Below are 23,524 nucleotides of genomic sequence, written 5' to 3' on the forward strand. Positions count from 1 at the left end.
TAATTGCAGATCCAAATACAGTGTTAGAGGTTAACACTTTAAAACAAGGCAACACAAAGCTGCCTTGTGTAGGAAGCAGAAGAAAAGAGTAAGCAAGTCAAAATACTCATAATATAGAGAAGATAGGAAAAGATGCAGTTGTGAACTATCTGTAATTAAATACTAGCTATAACAAAGAAATTTACTTCCCTGACTTTCAAAGAGCAAAAGGAAGGAACAAGTAAAATAAAAGCCTCTTATTAGAAGAAGTTGGCCTGATTCTGTGCTGGTAACTCATGGACAGAACTTCTGACAAGCCTGACAGCAAGAACAGCAGGGTTTAAAGGTTTGTTTGACAGGATCGGGGGAGTTTACAGTATTTTTGCTGGGCATTTTAGAACAACTCCTAACCGAGGTCTGTGGAGAGACAGTAAATTGGCTCTCAGTTGATCACTGAACTGCAGTGAACAGCATTTTTGGTTAAAATTTAACTGAGGCAGCATAGGGTAACCTTTAAGTAAATTGAAGAGCTGAGTTTGCTCTATCAAATGACATTCAGGAATAAAAAAATAAAAGGAAAACCAGGGATCTTTGAAGCCCTGTGACTGGAGTACACAAACTGAAACACTTTGAAGACATTTTCATAGATTACTACTTCACACTAAAAATAGGAAACCAGAGCAAACAAGCAAAACAATAAATACTAATCAATACCAAGTAAACTGGAAAAAAAAAAAAAACAAACCACCAACCAACAGATGAAGCGCCCAGAAAGAAAATTTTCCAGCTCCATTGTAAAGTTTTGTACTGGGATAAGTTACATAAATAACACCTCCCCAACAATTCCAAATTTAAATTATTAATTCATTAAAGAATACCCCCTGACCTTCCTGGAAACAAAAGGGACATGAGAGTGAGGCATTCCCCAATTCTGTTATCAAGCCCTGAGCCCACCCCACCTCAAGCAGGCACTTGGGTGTAGTGCACCTGTGCAACCTGTAGTAACTCTTTGTGGAAAAACCACAAACACACCAAAACAGCCCTCTGCAGATGGGGATGCACAACCTTATGGAGCACTGCTCCCGAGGGGGGAGTCGGGCAGAGCGATTGCTGAGGGAAGGTCCAGGAGCACAGACAGAAGGGCACTAAGACAATTTGACACTCTTCTAAGCATCTCCTGAAGAGACCTACTCACCCTAATTCAGAGGCTTGCTTTCCCCTCCTCCAGTACTACATAAACTCAGTCCATTTATCAAAAACTGTATATAAAAATATCAGAAACTGTATATAAAAACCCGTGCACAAAAGTATACTGAATGCATAAGACTAACTGATAATCAACAGTCTTACTGGGGACACTGAGCACCAAACAGACAGGGACATCTGCCTGTATTTCACTCCTCACTTCATCCTCCTGGAGGGGAGGTGCTGCATGCAGGATTCCTTGTTCGTAGGGACTTCGTAGTGCAGGATCTGGCACATTTTGAACCCTCTTCTAATTGAGATCTGTAAGAAGTAAGGTACAGATTGGTGTTGCTCCTAATTAAGTACATCTGTTTCCACCCAGAGCATTTTTCTGTCAGCTCGAAGGAACACCCAGGACTGGCAAAAACAGACACCTCGAATTAGCACAGAGGTCATATGTGCTGACATGCATAATATAAGCAGATTGTCCCACTTTCCCACCCACTGAATTCTTGTTGCTAATCTAATTGATACCTTCTGATTATTTCAGATGGTCACTTGCAAGTTACAGCAAAGATAAAATGCTGGGGTATCTTGTGACACTTACCCAGTTTGTCTGCCCTACTTCCAACACAGTTTTCTCTGCTCTGTTTGTCTCTCCCTCCTTACCATTTACCCCAAGCAAACATGCTGCCTCCTCTTCCCATGTTTTGGGAGGAAGGTGCAGTATTGAAAAGCCCAGTTGAACCTGGAAGCTTTCTTTTCCCTACATCATTTCCTTTATTGCCTCTCTTCTCCTCACTGTCCCTTCCCACTTCTCCCATCCCCATGATTACCTGCTTCTCCCCTCTCCCGTGGGTTCTTTCACGCAGCCTCAGTCTCACCAACCGGCACAGCGCTGAGCTGAGGGCTGCAGCGAGGGCCAAGGTCCTGCTGCACTGGCTGCAGCCACAGAGCAGGAGGACAGCCCTTACCTAGTGACTCCGTGCACTAATTAAGCATTTGAGGACACCAGGAGTGAACCAAACAAGGAGGATAAGAATTCAGTATAAGGTAAAACGTGTATACCTGCTATTATCTTTATCCATTTTCATGCATTCTACAGAGAAGGAAGAGGCGCTGAAGATGTAGGTGGAGGCTCCTTTGCATCGCACAGAGGGGGATGTTCTCCCCCCTCATTCTTCTACTCCTTCGCCTCCGGCTGAGGTCAAAAACCATGATGAAAATACCAGGGAAAGTAATAGAATTTTTGGACTTGAGGTAATCTGGAAATTATTATTTATCATTGTTTTTGACATGTTTTCAATAAGAATGGAACAAAAAAAAAATTAAAGAATGGTCCTAGTCCCAAAGAGCTCCCTTCCCAAAAGAAGGGATACCAAACAAGACCCAAATGTAATCCAGGAACAACAGTTAATGGGCATGTGCACGTAGTAGGTCTCACAGCAGAGACTTTCAGAAAGACTTAATCACAAAGTATCCCCAAATTACAAAGACTTCTCAAAAAGTTGAGCATTACCTACTAAGACAGTGCAAGGAATAAATCTAGTTACTATATTTTTTAACCTGAGTTATGGATACTCCCATAACAAAGAGGACAGGCACGATATGACTAAGCATGTTTGCATGAAAATATAGAACTTATATTTAAATAAGGAAAGATTTTTATTTTTTTTTAATAAGAGGACTAGTATATGTATTTTCTTTTGTACAAACCATTCTCTAGCAGAACAGAATTCTTTAACAAAAAAAAGTCTAAGGTAAAACCAAAACTTTACCAAGCCCAATGTTTCACTAAGCTCTTGTTATGCAGGAACAATTTAATATGCTGCTGGCAATAAATACAGTAACTGTATTCAGTCAGAAAAAAAAAAAAAAGGAAAGACCAAGGACTTGAATTCTTCATCACGGTAGGTCTTGCACAGATGAAAAGCATTCCCTCGGTAGCTGCACTGTCCTATTTCCTCTTTGGGAAGTCACTAGAGGGCATCATCACCTGCTCAATCCTGCCTGCAGACCAGGTCAGAGCACTCGTACCCTTCTCTCCAGAGGCTCACCAGGAACAGGATGGCTGCACCTATGCTGCCCGCAGGATTGCCCTCTGCACAGCTCTGAAAACCCAACTTTCCAGTTGTTCACAGAGCCATGGCACAGGGGCACCCACAGGGCACCACAAAAATGGCCTGCCTGAGATCTCAGCAGAGAGAAAACCTCATGAGCACTTGGCTCTCAGCACCCCTCAGCATGCAGCCAGGGGAGCCTGGAGGACTTGCTCCCCAGTTGGGGCTACCCAAGCCTTCTACCACATACACAGTAAAGCAACATTCACCATTTCACATCGCTGTACCTTCACATCATGTGCCAGCACTCAAATCCTCACAGAGATGATCTGTCCCATCTGTAGTCCTGCAGCACCACCAGGACACCCACTCTGCATCCTTACCAGGCTGCTCAGGTTGCCACAAGAGCGCAGAGACATCTCCCAGGAATGTGTCTCCATCCCAGCACAGGGGGGACCCAAGGGGCCAGGTTCCTCAGCTTGGTTGTACATGCAGCCACAGTTGGCACCAAAGCTTGTGCCAGCAAAAGCTGCAAGCACAGAGCTCTTGGTGGCCCAAGCAGCCAACATGCCTTCCCCCACCACACTAGCTCAGCCCCAGAGCTGGGGCGCTCAGCTGGCCTAAATCAGCTCAGCAATCAGCCCTGGTGGCTCCCTGGCCAGTCAGGGCACTCGCTGCCAGCAGGCCCCTCCACCCCCTGCCTCCTGCACTGTCATGTCCACCTGCGGAGGCAGCAATGATGCCTCTCTCCAGCCCACCCGAACGGGCACTTCCAGATGAAGAAATTTTAGCAGGGTCCAAGGCTTCTCGCAGTTCCTCTGCAGAAACCAAAAGCATTACACATGGAAAAGAAAGTCTAGCAGAAGTGGTTTTATTTACATAAAGGCATTCCCCAAGTAACGCTGCCTCCACAGCCTCCTGTAGTCCAGGCCTTCCCGTGTCCTCCTTCCCTCCCTGGACCCATGTTGCAATGGCGATGTGCTGGAGAATACGGCACACCACCCCCATGTCATTTTTATTTTTGAGCCAGGAACTGGTGAGGCCAGGCTGCAAGCATCGTCAGAACCAGTGTTAGGACAGAGTAGGTTGCCACCAAGTGGGAATGGTCACACAGGAGACAGGAGGGCACGGCAATCCTCTCCTCACCACTCCCAGCCACATTTTATCCACTTTTCAGCTTTTCCTATTCCCTCCGCCTTACAGTAATCATTTTCAAGGAAAATCTAAGAGAAGGCTGCTGCTGGCTTTGTACAGCACAGACTTGGGCTGGAAAATGCCTTCTGGCCATGTGGCTGAGGGAGAGGCAGACTTGAGAGCAGCTACAAGCCACAGAGATTGTCTCTTCATCTGCTCCACAACCACCCCTGCACAGCAGCTCTATCTCGACTATCTCTTACAAATGGCACTGCTAAAACAAAGATGTCCATCATCTCCCTAATACTCTCACTTCTCCATGAGGTTATCTGTAAAAGTGCTCACATAGCGACTTTTCCAAATTGCTCTGGCAACCTAAGGAAAGACGAAATGCTGAATAGACCATGAGAAGGTGATTAGCTTTGTTAGACCAAGGCCAGGAATCATCTCCCACAGGTTCATCAGAAATGTGTCTACTGTGCAACATTCGTGTAACGAGCCAGGTCCCATTTTTCACTAGTGTTCTTACAGTGAGCATGCCAGTGGAAAGATCTGAGTGTTGCAGGAACTAAAAACACGGGGGAGAAGGTCCAGCCACTGTTTTCACACAGCTATTTTACACCTGTTCTTTCTTTGCCCTTCTCCCTTGCTTCTTGTGTTTCCTAAAACATGCCAGGTAGGTCATCTCCATGACGTGGTATTCACCACCTGTCCACTGGACTCCTAAACAGCACTGATATTTGGACAGCTTCGCTGGAGGTAAAATATGTACATTCAAGCTGAGGATCAGGGAGCTTTTGAACCCTTGAGTCTGATTACAGACACTGCTACACACATACAAATTCACACCAGGGTGAAGCCCAGGTTCGTGCTGCCCCCCACATATCACCACCATGTCCCAGCCCACCAAAAAGAAACCTGGGAGTGGTATGGGCATGGTGGGGCAACAGGACCCATGTGCCCTCATCTGTGCCCAGGCACGGTACAGGGAGCACTTGCTCTTTGCCTAAATGTAGCATAGGAGAGTCTCCACTAATGCCTCACCATCTACGTCTTCCAAATTAATTTCTTCACTGTGTGGGGAGCTCTTGAGAAAGGTCTTTGTGCATCAGAGGACTTGGAAGGAAGCACTCGTTTTGTCAGGGAGTGACAGAGTTCAGAGAGATTGGGGACGAGTGACAGAATGGTTCATTGCATGCAAAATACACCTGTATATCACAAGGGTCTTTCCAGAGGAGCTTTGGATCATCTCCAAAGCCTGGAGCGCCATGAAAAACACTTGAAGTTCCAGTGTTGGAAACACCTGTAATACAAGGAACAGGTCTACAGGTCATAAAGAGTTTGGGGCATTTTGATTCTTACCTGGGATTTTCCCTTCAAAGGGTGGGTACCTGGAGCTGCTCTGCCCAGTTTGATTCTTGAGTGCCTGTGAAGGGAGTGCACATTTTAGTTTGGAGGGAATAAATAAGCAGTAGGTGTATATCACCCCTGCCCTGCACTATTAGCATTGGTGTACCCATTATAGTGTGCCAGATAGCAGCTTCATCAGCTTGTTAGGAAAAGAGTGTATGTTGGAAGAACCCCAGGAACTGGAAGAGGGGAACTGGAGGGCACTTTGATATTGATTGCTAAAAAGGTGGAAGGGCAATGATATAAAGGTAGGTAGGTAAGTAGGTAGGGAGGGAAGAGGATGAAGGGGAAAACGCTGGAACTGGATCCCAATTAAAGAGGTAATATGTTCAGATCTAGGGCACACATGACCTTGTTAGCTGCATCGTCTGCAGCCTGGAAAAGACGAAACATTTGCATTTGAAAAATCAAAGAAGCAGACTCAAGTGGGGTCATAAGTTTTGACTATTTTAGGTCCTGGAAACTCCAAGCATGGTTAGAAAATGAGGGAAACCTCTGAAAATTTGAAACTCCAAGCATGGTTAGAAAATGAGGGAAACCTCTGAAAATTTCACAGAACTTTCTACGATGAAAAATGTTGATGTTTTCACCTGACACCGAGAAAAATTCACGTTACAGCAAAAGCTTGACTTATCTTGTCTGTACTGAGTGATGACGGTCTCTCTGCACTGGAAAGAGTAGCTCTTATCTTTCTGTGTACATACAGCGGGAGGATACTTGGTGATTATTATTCACTAAAGCTCCCATACTAGGCAAAGCTGCAGTCTGAGTCACTTTAACAGAAACCCACCCATTCCCAGGCCTACAGCAATTACTCACAAGCCAGCATTTAGATATGCAAATAACAACATATTGTAATCAGCAGCTTGTCCAATAATATGCCCTTTGTTCCATCAAAAAGGCGTATCAGTTCTGTACAGTTGGCAGTGAACATGCAAAGAGGAATTTGAAAAAGCAAGAACATCCAGAACAGCAGCCCCTGCCAGTCCGATTGCAGGCACCACTGATGTCAGACGATGCATCAGAAGCTTAGGGTGCTAATGACTTGTTGATGCGTTTGACATTATGCAGCTATTCCTTAGCAGATATTTTCACGGTGGGTATTGTTTTTATAGATGTTGCCATTTTACTCATGAGCTGGAAGTTTCAAGGGAAATTTTTGAAAAGAGGATGAAAGCTTGAGGGGACAGGGACAATGGGAGAGAGAAAGCTTGTCCGAACTTTCACATACACCTTGTTCAAAACACAGAAACATGAAACATCTTGTCCTTAGTAATAAGCCTGTTACACTATCGGGAATATAGGGCATCTGACTTCATCTGCTCAGCCGCAGTCATTTGCTTATATTCATGTATACATATATACATATAATCAGCTGTAGTCCTTGAACAGAAGTTAAAACATGCAAAAAAAATGGAGAGAACTTGAGGTAATAGATCTAACTAAATTATCATCTTGAAATAATCCAGCTAGTTTATCTTCTTTGTTTTTTTGTCTGTCTTTCTTTTGGAGATTTGCAAGACAATTTTTAGAGCCTAATTAACTTTTTGCATGAAGATGCACTCCTTTCATTTTGGAGAATTAATCACATTTAATCTGCAGACACCTAGCCATTATAGCAAATTTGTCTGTCCACTATGACAGATAGATTATGAGAGAATAAATGGAAAGTGACATTCACATTAGCCAGAGTGTGTTTTTGGCAGCCATCAACTGGCTTTTCGAGTTACTATGACTTTAACACATCATCGCTTTTTCATTACAACAACCTGATTGAGTAGGTTAGGTCACCAAGTGGCTTCTCCAAGCATTTATTATGACAGTAATGTTGTTTATGTTATCAAAACCCTTCTGAGTGAATTATTTTCTTAAACATAGGGTATCCTGCTGTTAACTAGAGACTAGCTGTACAGAGGAGTTTGGGATTCAAAGCTCTTCGGGCGTGCAGGATTGCAGATCCAATTGCAAACAGGGGAGAAGAAGCTTCCTGATAATGAATTTTGGGCTGCATATCCACAGCAGCTTGTGCCAGTAGTGAAGGTGCTGGAAAAGATGGCTTTCTTACACGGGGCTTTGTATAAACCAAAATGTGTGTACCTATATGAGAAGGCAAAAATACCAATGCAGTGAACTATGTCTAAGAAAAAGCAGGAAAAAAAGAATGAGTTCATTCGTTCTAGATAAAATGATTAGAGTATGGAAAATATTTTCTTAACTATGCCAAAGAAAGAGAGATACAGTAGTTGTACTTTGCACTTCACCAGAAGTGTGATCAGTACTTTGTAAAATACGTGCAAAAAGCAGGGCTGCTTAGGAGAGAATGAATTCTAGGGTGATTTATATCAGCTAAATAAAGGTAATTAAAGATATAAAGGACTGAAGCAGTAAAAACAGGACCGAGCTATTTAACCGAGTGTGACAGCTTTGCATGACTGATTATTCATGAACTACTCCTAGGTAGTTAAGAAACATAAAATGTGATTCATAACCTCTAGAAAGAAAACAAGCTACTTATTAAGAAACCTAATTTTATGATGCTCCTAAATCTAGTGTAAATATTTGAATTCCTTTCTAAAAACTTTCCAAAAAACATGATTAAATACATCCATTCACATAATGCACAGGTATCTACATACATCTATTTCACAACTGGTAATTAAAAAAATAGGCACTTCTGTATGCAGTATAAATGCATTATATGCATACTCCAAAAGCATTAAACAATTAGTTAACTTTTCTACCAGATTGTTACCATGCATTTTTATGGAGATCAGCACTATCATCTAAGGAATGCTAAATTAACAGGCCTTTAAAAAAGAGAAATGATCCACAAAATTTTCCTCTGATCAGACTGAAAGCTCCTCTTCGCAGGTAAGTAATTGAGTAGTACACTAAATGGTGACTGTAGAGTATATTAACAACTCTTCATTAACTCTTCACATGCAGTAAATTGCACCTCATTTACTCCATCGGTTAGCTACTGACTGCAGTGCAAGTGTATACATGCAGGGGGTTAATGTGAGAGCCACTACAGCACAGGGAATTACTAGGTCATTGCCTAGCACCTAGGAAATCCCTAATTGCAACTCACCATTCAGTAATGAACCAAATACATATAATTCTGCAAAACAATCTGCTAATGAAAAAAAAAGCACAAAGTAATTCTTGTTTATTCATGTAGGTATCACAGCGGGAAGAGAGATAAGTGCTCATTTCCATAAGAGTTTTTTTTTTTTTTCTTTTCTTTGTAAAATCTTTCCCTTTATTAAATTTCCCCTGCCTGGACTGTTACTAAGTGTGAGTATTTCTCATTTTTTTGCATTGATGAGGTAAAATGCATTAATATATATAATTATAAAAAGTCATGTAATTATGAGCATGCTCTGTTATGAGCCAACTTTAAAGTAAACATAAAACAAACACCAAGGAATTACTAGCAAAGGTAATTACCATAAAATAATGTTGCTGGACTATCGAACGCTGTAATTGGATATTGCTACAATTGCCAGTGCATTTGTAGTTGAGCTACTCATGTATTATGTGTAAGTAATTTTCCTGGAATGTCCGTCTGAATCAGACACTGAATGTCACAGACCAGCATAAACGCAGGTATTCTAGTTTTTCTTTCAGGATTAATTCATAGCACAACATCTGCAGGATCTGTTTTGGAATTCCTGCATCATAGTAAGTTTTTCTCTCATTCTATGTTACTTACGTTTTATTGAAGAAGAAAAAGATATTTTAATGTGTGTAAGCACAAAACAAAAACAACAAGCTTTAACCCCCTTCAGACTGACTTCTAAAATTATCCTTTTTTTTTTTTCAGTATTTCACAATTAAGTTATATTTCTGACATTGCTAGATTTGTTTAGTTTTGCTTGCAAATACAAAGCTGCCTGGAACAAATCAAAGCTTATATTTAAAAATCCTTTATGTAATATGAATATAGAAGCTACTTCTTAAAATGCAGTGTATCTTTGTATGGTCACTGCTGTGTTTGTCCGAGCTGTCATTTTGCTTTTCTTTGCCACTGATTAACAGCTGCAGTTAAAGGAAAAGGACAGATTTAGCAAGTAACCTGCAACAGGATGTTCAGCTTCCTCTCCTTTCACTGTTTTTTTTCTCTTACTACAGTCTATGGACAAATAGGTACTGAAGTCATAATAAAGGCATATGTTTACATTTTCCTCCTGGAAATTCCATAGAATTTAACAGTTACCCTTTCTATAAAAACTTCAGAAATTTAGGAATCTCTCTATAGCAATGCCATTCTTCTGAATTCAGTAGGATGGGTTACAACACACTACAAAAAAAAAAAAAAAAAAAAAAAAAAAGCCAAACCTAGATCCAGAAAAACATACGTAGTTATGCAAAAGGTATAATAATGATATGCTCATAGCATTTAGATATGGAAGATAGCCATGGAGGTTTTCTAAGCTACCTTTCTATTATTGAAGGTCTGAAATGGCTAGAGACTAATATAAGCAAATGCCAGAGCTGGTAACCCTGTGTGGTATCTGTTACTCGGACAACTGAACTTCCCATTTACTGAGCACCTGTTCTGAATTATTTTCTAAACCCGCTTTGTTTCAAGAAGCCTTTGTAATAGCAGAACAATTAGCCTCAGTGTTTTCATACTGCAACATTGTCAGCCCAAGAGAGGAAGATACACAATGCAAATGATGACCTGAGGACTCGAGAATTTAATAAGCAAAAACACCACATGCAAACTCTGGTGGGTAGAGATTCCTCTAATATGCATGAGTGTTGGTTTTAGACTGAGATGGAGTGATCTCGCTGAAATAAATCGTTGCGTAATGGCGGAGCATCCCTCCCTTACCCGTCGGACTCGGATGGCCCAGCTCTGGGCTGGCCTGTGCCGTGTCCGCCTGCCGCTCTGACCCTGCAGCTATGCTACGGACATGCAGAAACACCCTGGAAGAAAGCCAGCGCTCCGGGTTTTAGCCAGAGTCAAGGCACGCGGGCTGTATGATACAAGCATTTGTGCTGCACGATAAAAGGTGTCTGTGGCATCTAATAAACTCATTGTCTGGTTCATGCAGGTATTCATTGTTGTTGTTATGGCTAGTGGTAGTACCAACTGCCACTCTCAGTAGAGCCCAGGCTCTCTGAAAAATAAGTATGTAACAATTAAAAGGCAAACTCTGTCTGAAAGAGTTTACACAGGAAATATTATTTCGAATGTGATTTAGCTGCAGCTGAGGGGTCATGAACTGCTGCCACGTTCGAAGGCACGATAATACGAACCAAAAGCAAAGCAGCCATTCATGCGGGTTTATCAGCCTGTATGTACCTTGGGGAGTGTCAGGAGCTGATCCTCTGCCTTTCTGCTGCCCCCATCGCAGGGCAACAACCCCCAGCAGACAGGTGTGGCTGCCGGCTGTGCAGCTAATCTCTTGGATCAGCCCGGTGCGAATGGGTAGAGCCCATGAATCAGAGTCCAAAGGGTGGGTGTGCAAGCACGATCTCCCTGCTACCCAGAGAAGCGGAGGCGTCGCTCCTGCAAGCAGGACTATTCCACCCGCCTGGGCAGAGCACAGGGGCCTCCTTGGCCAGGAAATGTGAGGAGCAGCTTAAATTTGGCGCCGCCAGGGCGGGAAGGAGATTTGCACATTGCAGCAGCTTCAGCCCCAGCCGCACGCAGGCTGCTGTGGGGAGCGGCCGGTCCCAAAACGCATCCAGGAACCACCGGGGAGCACAGTAAAAAGCGTGCTGAGAAGTCTGTGGGAGCGTCATGGCACAACCAACCGAGTGAGGAGAGTTTCTTCACTCTGCTTCATTAAACTTTTCAGATATAGCCATTGAGGCCATCAAACATGCATTTAGTTGGCATCAGAGGTTCCCAGAGTGACTTGAGACCAAGAGTCTGCTCTGTGCAGAGCTGGCCACGTCCACCTGTGGCCATGACTCCCTTCACTGCAACCACAAATTACAGGAGGTTGGTCTGGTGAGAGGAACCTTTGTGCTGCTTTGGGATGCCCCAAATTCTTGAGACCTTGCTGAAAATATCCACTGAGAGAGAGACAGTCGTTTATAATTTTTTTTTGTCATTCTCTCCTCTAGCCCCAGTTAGATGTGTTGTCTGAAGGGCTTCTATCTGATTTTTGTTTGTTTGTTTGTTTGTTTTGTCGGTAGTGTCTTGCTTCAGCTTGAAATTCAAACTGGAAAAAAAATGCTTCTAGAAACAGATGAATGTGTAATTCTTAACTGAGTAAAGAAAGAGGGTCTTTTCCCCCATAAATAACTTGCCAAAATCCATTTTGCAGCAAAATTATCCTTCCTTCAATCCTGCCTTCCCTTCTTTCATCAAACTCACGCTGAAATAACACTCTTAATCCCCAAGAAGCATCAATATTTTTGCTGCAGAACATTGCACAACTTGTGGTATGGACTAATGCCATGCATTAGCCGTGAAGCAAGGTTTGACGTAGCTAGAGAACATCAAGTACAATACCACATTTTATCAAAACCAAACAGCAGAACAATGCACACAAGGCTCTCGCAAATACACCAGACCCATCAGATTTCCACTTGATAAAGTCAGTACAGAGAAGAAATATAGGGTACACTCTGTCTTCATTAACGCAGGAGTAGGCCCGGCAGCTCTACTCTTCCTCTACACTGTGCCCTTAAGCCAGCAGACCTCGGGACGAACCTTTTGGACTGAAATAAACCACAATGAGTCGTGCTTTTTTTCACATGTCCCAGAAGGGATCTGGCCAGCTTCTCCCCAGAGTGTTTCCCAGATGTGCGTTAACCTCAGCAGGCCTCCTCTGAGACCTGCAGCGGAGGCCAGGCCCCGTCCTCGGCCCTGCCCCTGGCTCTCAGGAAGCACCACAGGGACAGTTCCCTCAGGGACACAAGATATGACCAGAGGGGCCAGTGTGTCTGCCAGCGAGCCAGGCAGCACCGTGCAGACGTACGCACGCGAGCCCAACCACCCAGCACAGCACCGCTCAGAGCAGTGAGCCACCTAACGATGTCAGAGGCAAGCCCTGCTAATTAGGGGGCCGCAGCAACCCTAGCTGGCTGGTGTGACGCCACCTGGGATGAGTTTGCCAGCCATGCATCAGAGGGACGGGGCTGGTTTTGGGGCCAGGCTGTCTCTGAGGGGTTTGGGCTGTGCTGCCCGGGCCCTGTCAGCGCAGCTGGTGCTCTGGGGCAGGCCTGCAGGGAGGGGGGATGGAGAGCAACGGCCAAATATCGCAGGTTACATGATCGGCACCTTCAACAGAAAACAACCCAAGCTCAGCTGCTGTGCTAGGCAGGTCCTGGTTGGAAAAGCTAAGAAGAGAGCAAAGCTCCAAAGTGGAGATGAATGAGGAAGCACACACTGCTGCAACTCATGCTATGACTTGTTTACAGTAGAGCCAAGGTTTTGCTTAGTTCAGTAAGTATCCTAGTTTAGACACCAGTCCAAACCTCCTTTAATGAGACACTTGGAAATCTTGCAAAAAGAGCCTTCCCGTGCTCCTGACGTTGGGAAGTTTGCAAGTTACACTGCAGGAGAGATTTTCCCTACCTTGTTTTCTCTTTCAGTCGCAACCGAAGCCAGATAACACAAAAGGTGAGTGAAAATATTTTTAAAAGGAAGAGTTTCTAAACCTTTCTTGCATTTGTTGTGGGCAAAGACCCAGTCTCTCTGAACTGGTTTGTTCAAGGCATTAAAAAAAAATGATTTATATTCTCCAGGCTGTTTTAAAAGGCAGGTAATGGACATTCTGTTATTTCATAGAAGAATAAATGCACTAAGACCAGAGGTTGGTCTGATTTATGGTTGAGCTGTCAGGTATATGTTATGGCTTGAATTTACATTAAACCATTGTGACTTACAGTAAATTAAATAGAGACCATAAATGGAAAATGTTTAAAAGGCCATTACATAACTGAATAAATGGGCTGAACATGTTGTCTGCATGCCTCTCCCACACCCTGATTAGCGGAGGATGATGGCTTCATCTGAGATTGAATCTGAGCTGTTGCCGCTATACATATTGCCAGGCTACAGCAAATATTACAAATCACATGTAATTATTTTTAAAGAACAGTGAGGGAAAACAAATACAATCAGATATACTGGCTCCTTTTGCAACTTCACCATCTCCTCATTGAGTTTGCTCTAGCATCACACATGTAACGTAAAGAGACAGGAAAATGAGAAATATAAAGAAAATGATATATTTACATACAGAAAGTAGAGGGCTAAGGGGATGGACGAAGTTTTACCACCCAGGTGACTGGGTCAGCACCCACGCTTCAAGATAAGCACAGGCTAAGGCACCAACAGAGCAGCTGACGTTGTGCAGCTCGTTCAGAGGGAAACACACTTCATTGCACAGCAAGCTCACAGGATTGCAATATGAGGGGTCAGGAAGGCACGGCTGCCGGTTATGCCTCCTGCACAGAGCAGTGACCCTCCACTCTTAACAGCATGTGCAGTTGCAGCCTGTAAACGAAGGGAAACAAAGTCACCTCAGAAAAAAACTCCAGCTATTTTTGGCTGCCCCATTCAAATGTAACCATAGCTCTGCATTGCCAAACAAGCTCCAGGAAACAGGGACGTGCTTCTCTCACCTACAGTAATTCTGCAGCAAATGCCACGGTACTGAAAAGTCCCCAGCCTCCACTTGCTGGTCACTCGGGTTTTTGTTCAGAGGTGTCCAAAAGGCCGGGGAGATACGTTTACTACTCCTGAGCAGCTCCCCAGTGTGCTGCACTCTCTCTGCCAAATCCTTCCTCCTGACACTTAAAAATAGCGATTTGGTGACATCTTCTTATTATTTCTTATTTCTCTCAAATGCTTGATGACCTGCATTTATTATAAAAATCTTCCACTGCTAGTTTTAAACAGCTCCTAAAATTCACTCATCTGCCATGTTTTCTGTTTAGACTGTGTTCATCCATACAATGAACAGAAACAAAACAGATCAACAGAAATGAGCCATGGGAGTGCCCTATCCCTACCAAGCACTTTCACACTCCCCAAATCACCCAGGACAGCCTCTGTTCTCCCATGCAATCATGTTACTGGTAATGGGCAGCCCAAAAGCTCAGAAAACAGAAAAAAAAAAAATTGTTTCGGTCATTGGGCAGAGCAGGGGAAATCCATAGAAGTTCCCCTCCTAGGTTCAGCCAGGAGATCTGAGCTGCAAGGGAGGAAAAATACCACATGAGGAGGAGGTTGTCCAGCTCAGAGGAACTGCTGAGCATCATGGCCATCCCGGAGCATGTCCCTGCTTTGCCACAGACTCTGCACGGCCTGGCGCAAACCAAGGTCTGGGCTGGCCAGCTCTGCTCTCTGTAATATACAAGCAATTGATGTTCTCCACTGCTCAAGACTTGATGGGTGGTCAATGCTAGGATGGTTGTGAGACGCTCACATCCCAAAATTAGGGCTCCTTTTGTGGGGTTTTGCTTTAAGTTCAACTATCAAAGCGTGCCGCCTGACATTTCTGTGCACCACTTCTTGTCAGCTACTGGGAAGGGTTTAACATTTCTGCATCACTTGTGATGACTGATTCGTCATGTGTTGCTACAATTTAGTTTTACGACAGCAAGGTAAATTGTTTATCAGTCCATAAGTCAATAAATATTAATTTAAAGCACTTCATATGAATGCAAATAACTGTTTGTGAAGATTTCTCCTATAATCAACTTGAAATGCTTCCTAATTATTTTTACTGACATCTTTATTTCAGCAACAATTCAACTGAAATCCATGTTGAAAAGTTACGTTACCCAACATCTTAGATATCAGGTGACTTTTCTGTGAGTGAAAGTGAAAACCCTAGTATGGAAAGGTTTCCAGTTTCTGTGCCACAGTAAATTTGCAAAACTCTCAAAACCCGGCTGAACAATTTGGTATGACAAGAACCAATCCTATTAGTTCATGGTTAACAAATTGCCCAAGCCCTCTTTCCAGAGATTCAAGATCAAAATGTGTTTTTCTTACAAATTGAAAAACTTGGGTGTGTTGGATAGCTGAGCTGTGAGTAATTGGGATACGGAGCCTTTCATCTGGAGCAGTCAACTCCGATTCACATCCCTTGTTGGGAGTGACTGCAGCTTCTTGCTGGATGGTGCCACTGCAACACCATCAACCCTGGTGCACAAAGGCGGTGCCTAACAGGACCGCCTTCCCCCAACCTCCTCCTCTGTCCTGCAGTGGACAAGAGGTGAGCCAGGAGCTGACTCCAAGATGATGATGAAATATTTAAACATCTGCAGAAAAATCATATGCAAAATTTTTAGTAGTTGCTAGAAATAGAACATTTCTTGCTGAAATATGTCTGCTTCTGGGCTGGAGCGGTGCAAGATGTGGGCTATTCACAGGCTATACCTTTTTTCCTCGAATGTCAGCTAACAAGCAACAGATTCTTAAAGCTGTGAGGATCACAAGTACAAGCAGATAATTCAACCACCCTTCCTACTTTGCTGAAATCAATAGTCTATTTGTGAAGCGAAACAGCAGCACTATGAGAAATTATATTTCACTAGTGCTTTTCTTTCTTACATCTTTTTAATACTCTTCATTTATCTTGCAGTATGTCTGTATGACTTTTGGCAAGAACAGTCATATGCGAATGTGTTTTTTTTTTTCCCTGCTCTGTTTCATTCATTAGTAATATCTAACTCTGAGGCTTGTGCATTTAAATCCACATCCATAGCATAGCTTGTGGTCAAGATGCCAACTGTTCTTCCACATACATTTAATTTCCCTGGATGAAATGCTGATTCAAGTGGACTTAATAAAGAAGTAAATCATTTAAGCATGGAAATGAAGGTGTTGCATGTGAGAGATCTTTTCTAGTCATCTCATTACTGCATACTAATGGTTGAGTTTAATCTCTACATCTTTTGTTTGGTCTGATTAGGCATATCCCAGTTCCTATTAGGCATCAGGAAGACAGCAAGTTATCCTTAGAAGATAGCAGCATGAGGCTCAGTCCTTGCTTCCTGACACACCCAACTCCCACATCATTTCATGTGCCTGAGGACGACAGTACCAGGTGCCAAGTCATTCTAGATGGCCAGGAACCTTTTTTTTCTGTGATTTGGCAAGATCAATAAGGCATTTCCATCTGATTAACTCAGTTAACGCTCTTTTGCACTGAAATCTTCCAGACACCAAGATAGAGAGAAGTTTGTCCTGAGTAGTAGGACAAACTCATTAGTATGAAGTTAATTAGTTGCTAGCATTTTCTATAGGTACTACAAACTAATCTGGTCTGATAGCAGAGCCAGCATATGCCTTGCATAGGTTTTTGACTCCTCCTGGAGCACTGTGCAGAGTACCCATTGTGAGTTTGCCTGCTGACTCGCCCAACGCAGGAATCACATATCCTGTACGTCCCAAACACAAAGCTTTCATTGACTACAGATGATCCTCAGATGACTAGTCTTGGTAGGCTGCAGCCAGCCTTTTGTTACTACCTTCATAAATACCAAGCATTAGTCATCTTAGAAGACTGATGCTATTGTATTTTTTGTGTATCAGCTGTATTCTGGATGGACGTATCACTGTTTATTTTGTTGGTTTATTTAACAAAAAAACATTCTCCATCCTGGTCCTTCCCTCAGCTCTTTAACTACTCATCGAGAACTTAACTGCAAAATAACTTCAGAATTAAAGTGTCACAAAACAGATGGTCTACAGATTGAATGTGAAAGGGAAAAGTGGCACAAACGCTAGCTTTCTTTATTTTAACACTGTTTCTTCCCCATACCCACTTTCTGATGGGACTCCTTCGTCTTCCACTGGTCAACAAGAATGGGATTGGCTAAAAATTTTAATTTTCCTTGAAAAAAAAGGCAACTGGGCAGGCTGGTTAACTGGATTGATGGGTTTTCCTGTCAAACCAGAAATGTCTATGTTACATCGCATTTTTCAGGCTTTGTTGTATCTTTTTTTTTTTTTTTTTTTCCACCATTCAGTTACCACAGTCCAAATTTTGCACAGTTTTGCAGGTTTCCATTAAAAAATATTTACAATAAAACTAAATAAATGAAACCTTATTTTTGTTAGCACTTTAAGAAGAAACAAAAGCACTTCACACAGAGTGACAGTACCTCCTCTAGACAATTTTGTGCTTCATGACAGGCTCTAGACGATTTTGTGCTTCATGACAGGCAAAGGAAAGAACAATCCCAGCACAGGACAGCTGACAGCATATGGCAAATGCATTCACATTCAGGATCTCTCTGTTTCTACAACTTTGAGGAAGTTGCTTCAACTCAAGTCTACATGCAGGTAGATAAGCATTTCAAAAACACCGAAGAGATCTGGACTTTATTTTCTGTGTTTAAACAGTGTATAAAAAGAGGATAACCGTACTTCCGTTTCTGACACCAGTACTGTGAGGACAGGATAGCAAGGTGCTTTAGGATACTACACCAGTATGAGCTGTATGTGTTATAGGCACACAGGAAAATTTTCGCCTTATCTCTTTGTAGATAGAAAGGCAGTTATTTGCAGCACATGATCCTGTCAGAGTAGAAGGATAGACCAATCTAGGTTAACACTCCCTACAATCTAATGACATTAACAACCTCTCTCATTTCCTTTTAAAACTTGAACTTGCTGTATCACTTACCTGCAGGGAAACAGTAAACAATTACCTACCAGGCTAGATAGGTGAGGCTCAGACAAAACTCAGGGTAGGTCAGTATGATCTGCTCCCCTCTCTGTCGTCTGCACCCAGTTTGAATTTTGCATATATTCTAATTTAAACTGAATGTCTATATGATACTCTTCTGTTCTCTGAACGTCTAAACATTTCTTACAGAATGTAGACTCAAGTGACTGAGTATAACAGTGAAATCCTAGCACAAGGTGGCTTTAGGAGTTGTCAGCGCATGCAGCTAGCGGTGGCCAAAAGGTTTTGAAAAATAAATATTTTTTCCATTGAGACATCAATCATTTCATCAAAGCCTGTATGACTCATGAAGACATACTGCAGAGTCATAGAAAGTTAAGCTGGCAGTGGTCTAAGATCATGTCAGTCCATCCCTCACCCAAAGAAAAGGTCGGCTGTGCTTACATAATTCCAGAGATCTTGATCTAACCTGTTCTTGTGTCTGCTGACGGGACTCCTATTTGTACCTTTATGAATCTCTTGCTTGCATCCAACCCGAGTTTCCTTTGCAATTGTTAGGTATATTTCTTGTTTTGTCGCACTGGAAATGGGGGAAGGTTTACCTCCTTCCTGGCAGCTTTTTACATATTTTAAGACTGGAACCATCTTTCTTCTTATTCTTGTCCTCTCCCTGTATGTTAACCCTGATTTTCTAATCTTTCCTCGTAAAGCATGTCTCCTGGATCTCTAGCGCTTCTTGCTACTCTACCAGGATCCTGATGTAGTAGTGTCTGAAGCTGGACACAATATTCTAGCTAAAACTAGATTCACTGCAGGTGAGCAGGCTGTAAGGGCACTGTTATTTCACAGATGTCAAGCCTACTTATGTGTTCTTGTACATATTTTTCGCAGCAGCATGGCACTGCCAACTAATGTTTAACTTGGGATCCACTGCAACATTATGTTCCTTTTTTTCTGTGGAGCAGACATCCAGTAAGCCATTTATCATCTCATATTTGAGCAACTGTGTATTGCTATTGTGCCACTGATCTTGTTTGTGTCTGTCAAAAACACCTTTTACTTATTTCAGATCACTTCTCTAATGCGTCATCATCATTTTGAATTTTCATGCTGTCTTTCAAAGGGCTTGCTGCATCTTCCAGCTGGCATGACCTACAAACTCAGTAAATTGACTCTTTTTTTTTTTTTCCATGAGCAAAGTCATTAATGAAAATATTGACTAGAACCTGGCCCATGACAGATCACAGTGGAGCCACATTAAATGCAACTCAGTTTGACAGTGAATCACTAATAACCACTCTTGCAGTACAATTTGGCAACCCGTTTGAACACAGTTTGGAGTAATTTCATCAAGACCATGTTTCCATACCTTAATGATGAAAATATCTTATGAAGCAGTAATAAGTCAGAAGCCTAGCACACTAAACCCAGCACATTCTCTCTCCTATTAAGGAAATGTTAACCTGTTGTGCTATCACAGAATAACATTGGTTGGGGCTGAGCTTGGAAATCCATTATGACTTTTGTAGGCATTTTTCAAATACATTATTAGTACCACTAGAAGCTGAAGCTATACTCCCTGACCTGTATTTGTCTTAGTCATCTTCTGCTCACCATCCCCTTTTAAAGTATTGTTTTTGCATTTAAAATTTCCAGTTTGCTAGATCGCTGCTTGGAACTTCTTTGCTAACAATTCAGAGTGCCTCAGCCACTTTACTAATGAGTTTTGAATGGATTTCAAAAACTCCAGTTGATCTGAACCATCTTTCTTTTACCTTTCCAGTCTAAAGTCTGGCTTCTTTTTGCTAGTGTTAATTTCTGTGGCCATGCTGATCAGAAGTACAACCACATTTCCAGTGGGAGGGCTATAAAAGTTCAAAATGCTCTTTCTAGATGGATGGAACAGTGAAAAAAGGATAAAGAAAACAAATCTTTTCCAAACTGAAAAACAACATTATTTATAACCCAATGCATTCTGCAAAAACTTTAAAAAAATTTTAAACAGTAAAAACCTTTAAAGTTATAAATCATGGTTGTTTTTATTTACTTATACTGTCTTCTGAAAAATAATAGAAAATATTGTGATTCGTTTAAGAAGATTAGTATTTCTTCTCTGTTTCCCCTGGGACATACCTGAGGGGAAAACTTACTAGCAGCAATTTTCTTCTTTCACTACGTGTATTGAGATTTTAAACCTGTGTTATATGTCTGTATATATGTCTTTCACCTACTGAATATCTTGGCTATGATTTCTATGCGGTGAAGTAAAACTGACAGGCCCAAAATGGAATTAAAGGTTTACGAGCAAACAGCTCCAGAGACCTCTGCCTGCAACCTGAGCTATCTCATCTGTGGATTATACAGGTCCTCTTTAGCAAGCTATTGCTTTCTCCAAGTTAGAGCAGAACAGTAAATAAAATAAAACTATAAAATAAAACAAAAACATTGATCTACTATATTTTCAGAGCATTGCAGAAATAATCTTTTCAAACACACCACACTCCAGAAATAGTAATTTAGTGAGACTAGGTGTTGCAGCTAAATCCTTCGCATATCTCACATCTCACACATATTTACGTGTCACAAGTCAGCTTTCTGCATGCAATGCTCCAGCTGCAATCACTTGAGGCATTGAGAAAGATTTATGTCTGGAATACAGCACTGGTAAACAGGAGAGTGTCTGTCTGAAATAGCTGAGACCATTCACTGCAGGATCTCTCCAAGTGATCAAAATCAGTTCAGCACATTTTATGCCCCCATGCACATAAAAAGTCTCATAATAAATAACCACATAGCACTCCACATAGGTATGAACATACTACCCTCTTTATCAGAAGCCTGACCTATTTAGGAAAAACACATCTACAAATACACTGAAGGAAAAAACTATGAAGCCTCCAGTTCCAGCATCTTAAGACAGCAACTGAAGAAAAAAACACATTACTGACGGTACTGATGAGAAAAGGAGAGGACACATGATGGAGTGATTAACAAGTTTGGACTCCCATTGTTAAGATAATTGTCTTTTTCTGGGAAACCACTTGGGTATGATCACATGGGTACATTTTCATATACAGGTAATGATCCAGGTTGTATTATGATTTATGCTTAACTGCACTTGGTAGAGACAAAACAACCTATTCAACAACACTTTAAAAAGTACAACTTACATTTGCTCAGTGCTGTCCCTTTCCATCGCAAGGCACCTGCACTGCACCTGCCTGTTTCTCACCATAGCACGGCAGGCACAGAAGGACGAATGTTGTTTACTGCATTACCTCAGCCTCCTAAAGGAGCACTTTTTTTCTGTTAACTGTCAGCCACAGATCTTTTACAACCCTGAGCTCTTTATGCGAGGCTAGATTGAAAGGATACTTGCAGCCATTTTCCTTAAAAAATCCCTCAGAATTGCCCATTAAGGGTCATATTTTCTTTCCTGATTTTCCCTGGAAGTTAAGTAATGACTTTTACTCCTCTCAGAGGGGTTCCCATTTCCCCTTTCCATTGCTGGAGAAGCACTGCTGTAGCTCCTCTCGGCAAGGAATGTGTAGAAGAGAGACCTGACCTGGGCATCATACCTCAACCCAAACACCTTGGAGCTCTCAGCATCAGGTGGGAGATGCTCTCTTCTGCCTCACTCTTTTGGGCAGGCATGTAAACCCAGGGGATAATCTAGCCCAAAGAAATTAATTATCGGTAACCAAGTCATTGCAGTGTTGTGGTGATCCGCTCTGCTTGTGGTTTCTTTGTGTGTTGTGTTTTGTTTTGTTTTCTCTTCCCCAACCAATCCCTTTGAATAGGCTGGGGAATGAAGGTGTGGGAACTGACTGAGGAACAGAGCTGTGTGGGTTGATCACACAGTATTATTATTTTTTAAAGTAGCATATCAGGTGAACAGCCAAATCATAAAATTTTAAGATGGAAAAAAAACATAATAGGTCCCACCTATTCTATCCCTCTGCCAGTACCAGATTGTTATCTGCAGTTTATTTTCCAGCTTGACTTTTCATGGGATAGGTGATTGCTCACTGCCTCTGAAAATCAGGCCCTACTGGTGTTCAGAGATGGGGCCTCAACCACTTCCCTTAGGAGACATGAGGTAATTGTTCTCAGATATTAGTATGCAAATGCTGCATCCAGAGTTCAAAAGGCCTAGACGCATCACGCTGCAGTTTCAGTCATTACAGTTATAATGGTTGCTAATTCTGATCGCACACTGCGAGTGAGTACGGTGCAGCCCTGCAGCCTGAGCACCTCCAGCCCCACAGCCAGCGCTCAGCAGGGACTCGCTGCACGGCCAGGCAGTTACTCCCAAAATCCACCTTTCCAGTTCCTCCTTTTCTTAAGGACATTCCCCCACTTACCACCCATCTCTTCATCCTGTGGTATACAACCCCGCTCCATACTGTGTCTCAGAAGCTCCGGTCCCCTTTGGTCCCCGCTCCCCGCATGGCGCAGGCCGTGCCTGCCCTTCCCCACAGCGAGGAGGGCCCTGTGACTCATGCGGCCTCCTGAGGTAACGCTGGCTGGTGGGAGGTTTCTTTCCCAAACTAACACCCTGCGTTCGCAACTCCTCAACAAACTAGTCCTCGCAGCTTAGCCGAGGAGGTTTGCAATCATCCTGGATCCCCCTGGTTTGTGTCAGGCAGTGGGGCAGTTCCCCAGGTTTGCACCCCGATCTTGTCACACCTGCACTTTGCCAGGCACCGAAAAGCACTCTTAGAGCCGTAGAAACGCTATGGTGGAAGCACAGTACATCACTTCATTACCATGAAGAATTTAGGGGAAGGTGTCAGTATGTTTATCAAAGCATAATACACCTGCTAGGCTCAGACACGTGTCCTCTGTCCTCGCCACGAAGCAGGCAATCGCTTCAGGTCTCACAACTGGCTCACGCCGATCTAACCTGAAGCAGCTCTTGAAGGGACAGGAGGTCACCTCCCTCTCCTGCTCCTCTAATCACAGATTCCAACTTTCTCTCTTAAGTTGGAGCCAACAAACCTGCAGCCTCAGGGTGCAGGGATCCAAAAAAAAAATATCCTTCTCTATTTCAGACTAATTTTTGGATCCATCAGCAAGTGGGGCCAGCCCAGTGCAGCAGCAGCAGGCACAGAACAGCAAAGCAAGGGAGTCAAAGCC

General features: G+C 42.7%; 1 long non-coding RNA gene across 1 annotated transcript; it reads right to left on the reverse strand.

The window, feature by feature from the left end:
* Nucleotides 1–484: 484 nt before the first annotated feature.
* On the reverse strand, nucleotides 485–23,060 carry LOC106044491 (uncharacterized). The gene is made up of 5 exons (XR_001212309.3): nucleotides 22,750–23,060; nucleotides 5,750–5,784; nucleotides 3,512–5,661; nucleotides 2,233–2,429; nucleotides 485–1,485 (listed from the first exon to the last, which is right to left on the reverse strand). It is a non-coding gene; the product is annotated as an uncharacterized lncRNA (long non-coding RNA).
* Nucleotides 23,061–23,524: the final 464 nt, after the last annotated feature.

This window comes from Anser cygnoides, chromosome 5 (assembly GCF_040182565.1).
Source record: "Anser cygnoides isolate HZ-2024a breed goose chromosome 5, Taihu_goose_T2T_genome, whole genome shotgun sequence".
In the NCBI taxonomy this organism is placed as follows: Eukaryota; Metazoa; Chordata; class Aves; order Anseriformes; family Anatidae; genus Anser; species Anser cygnoides.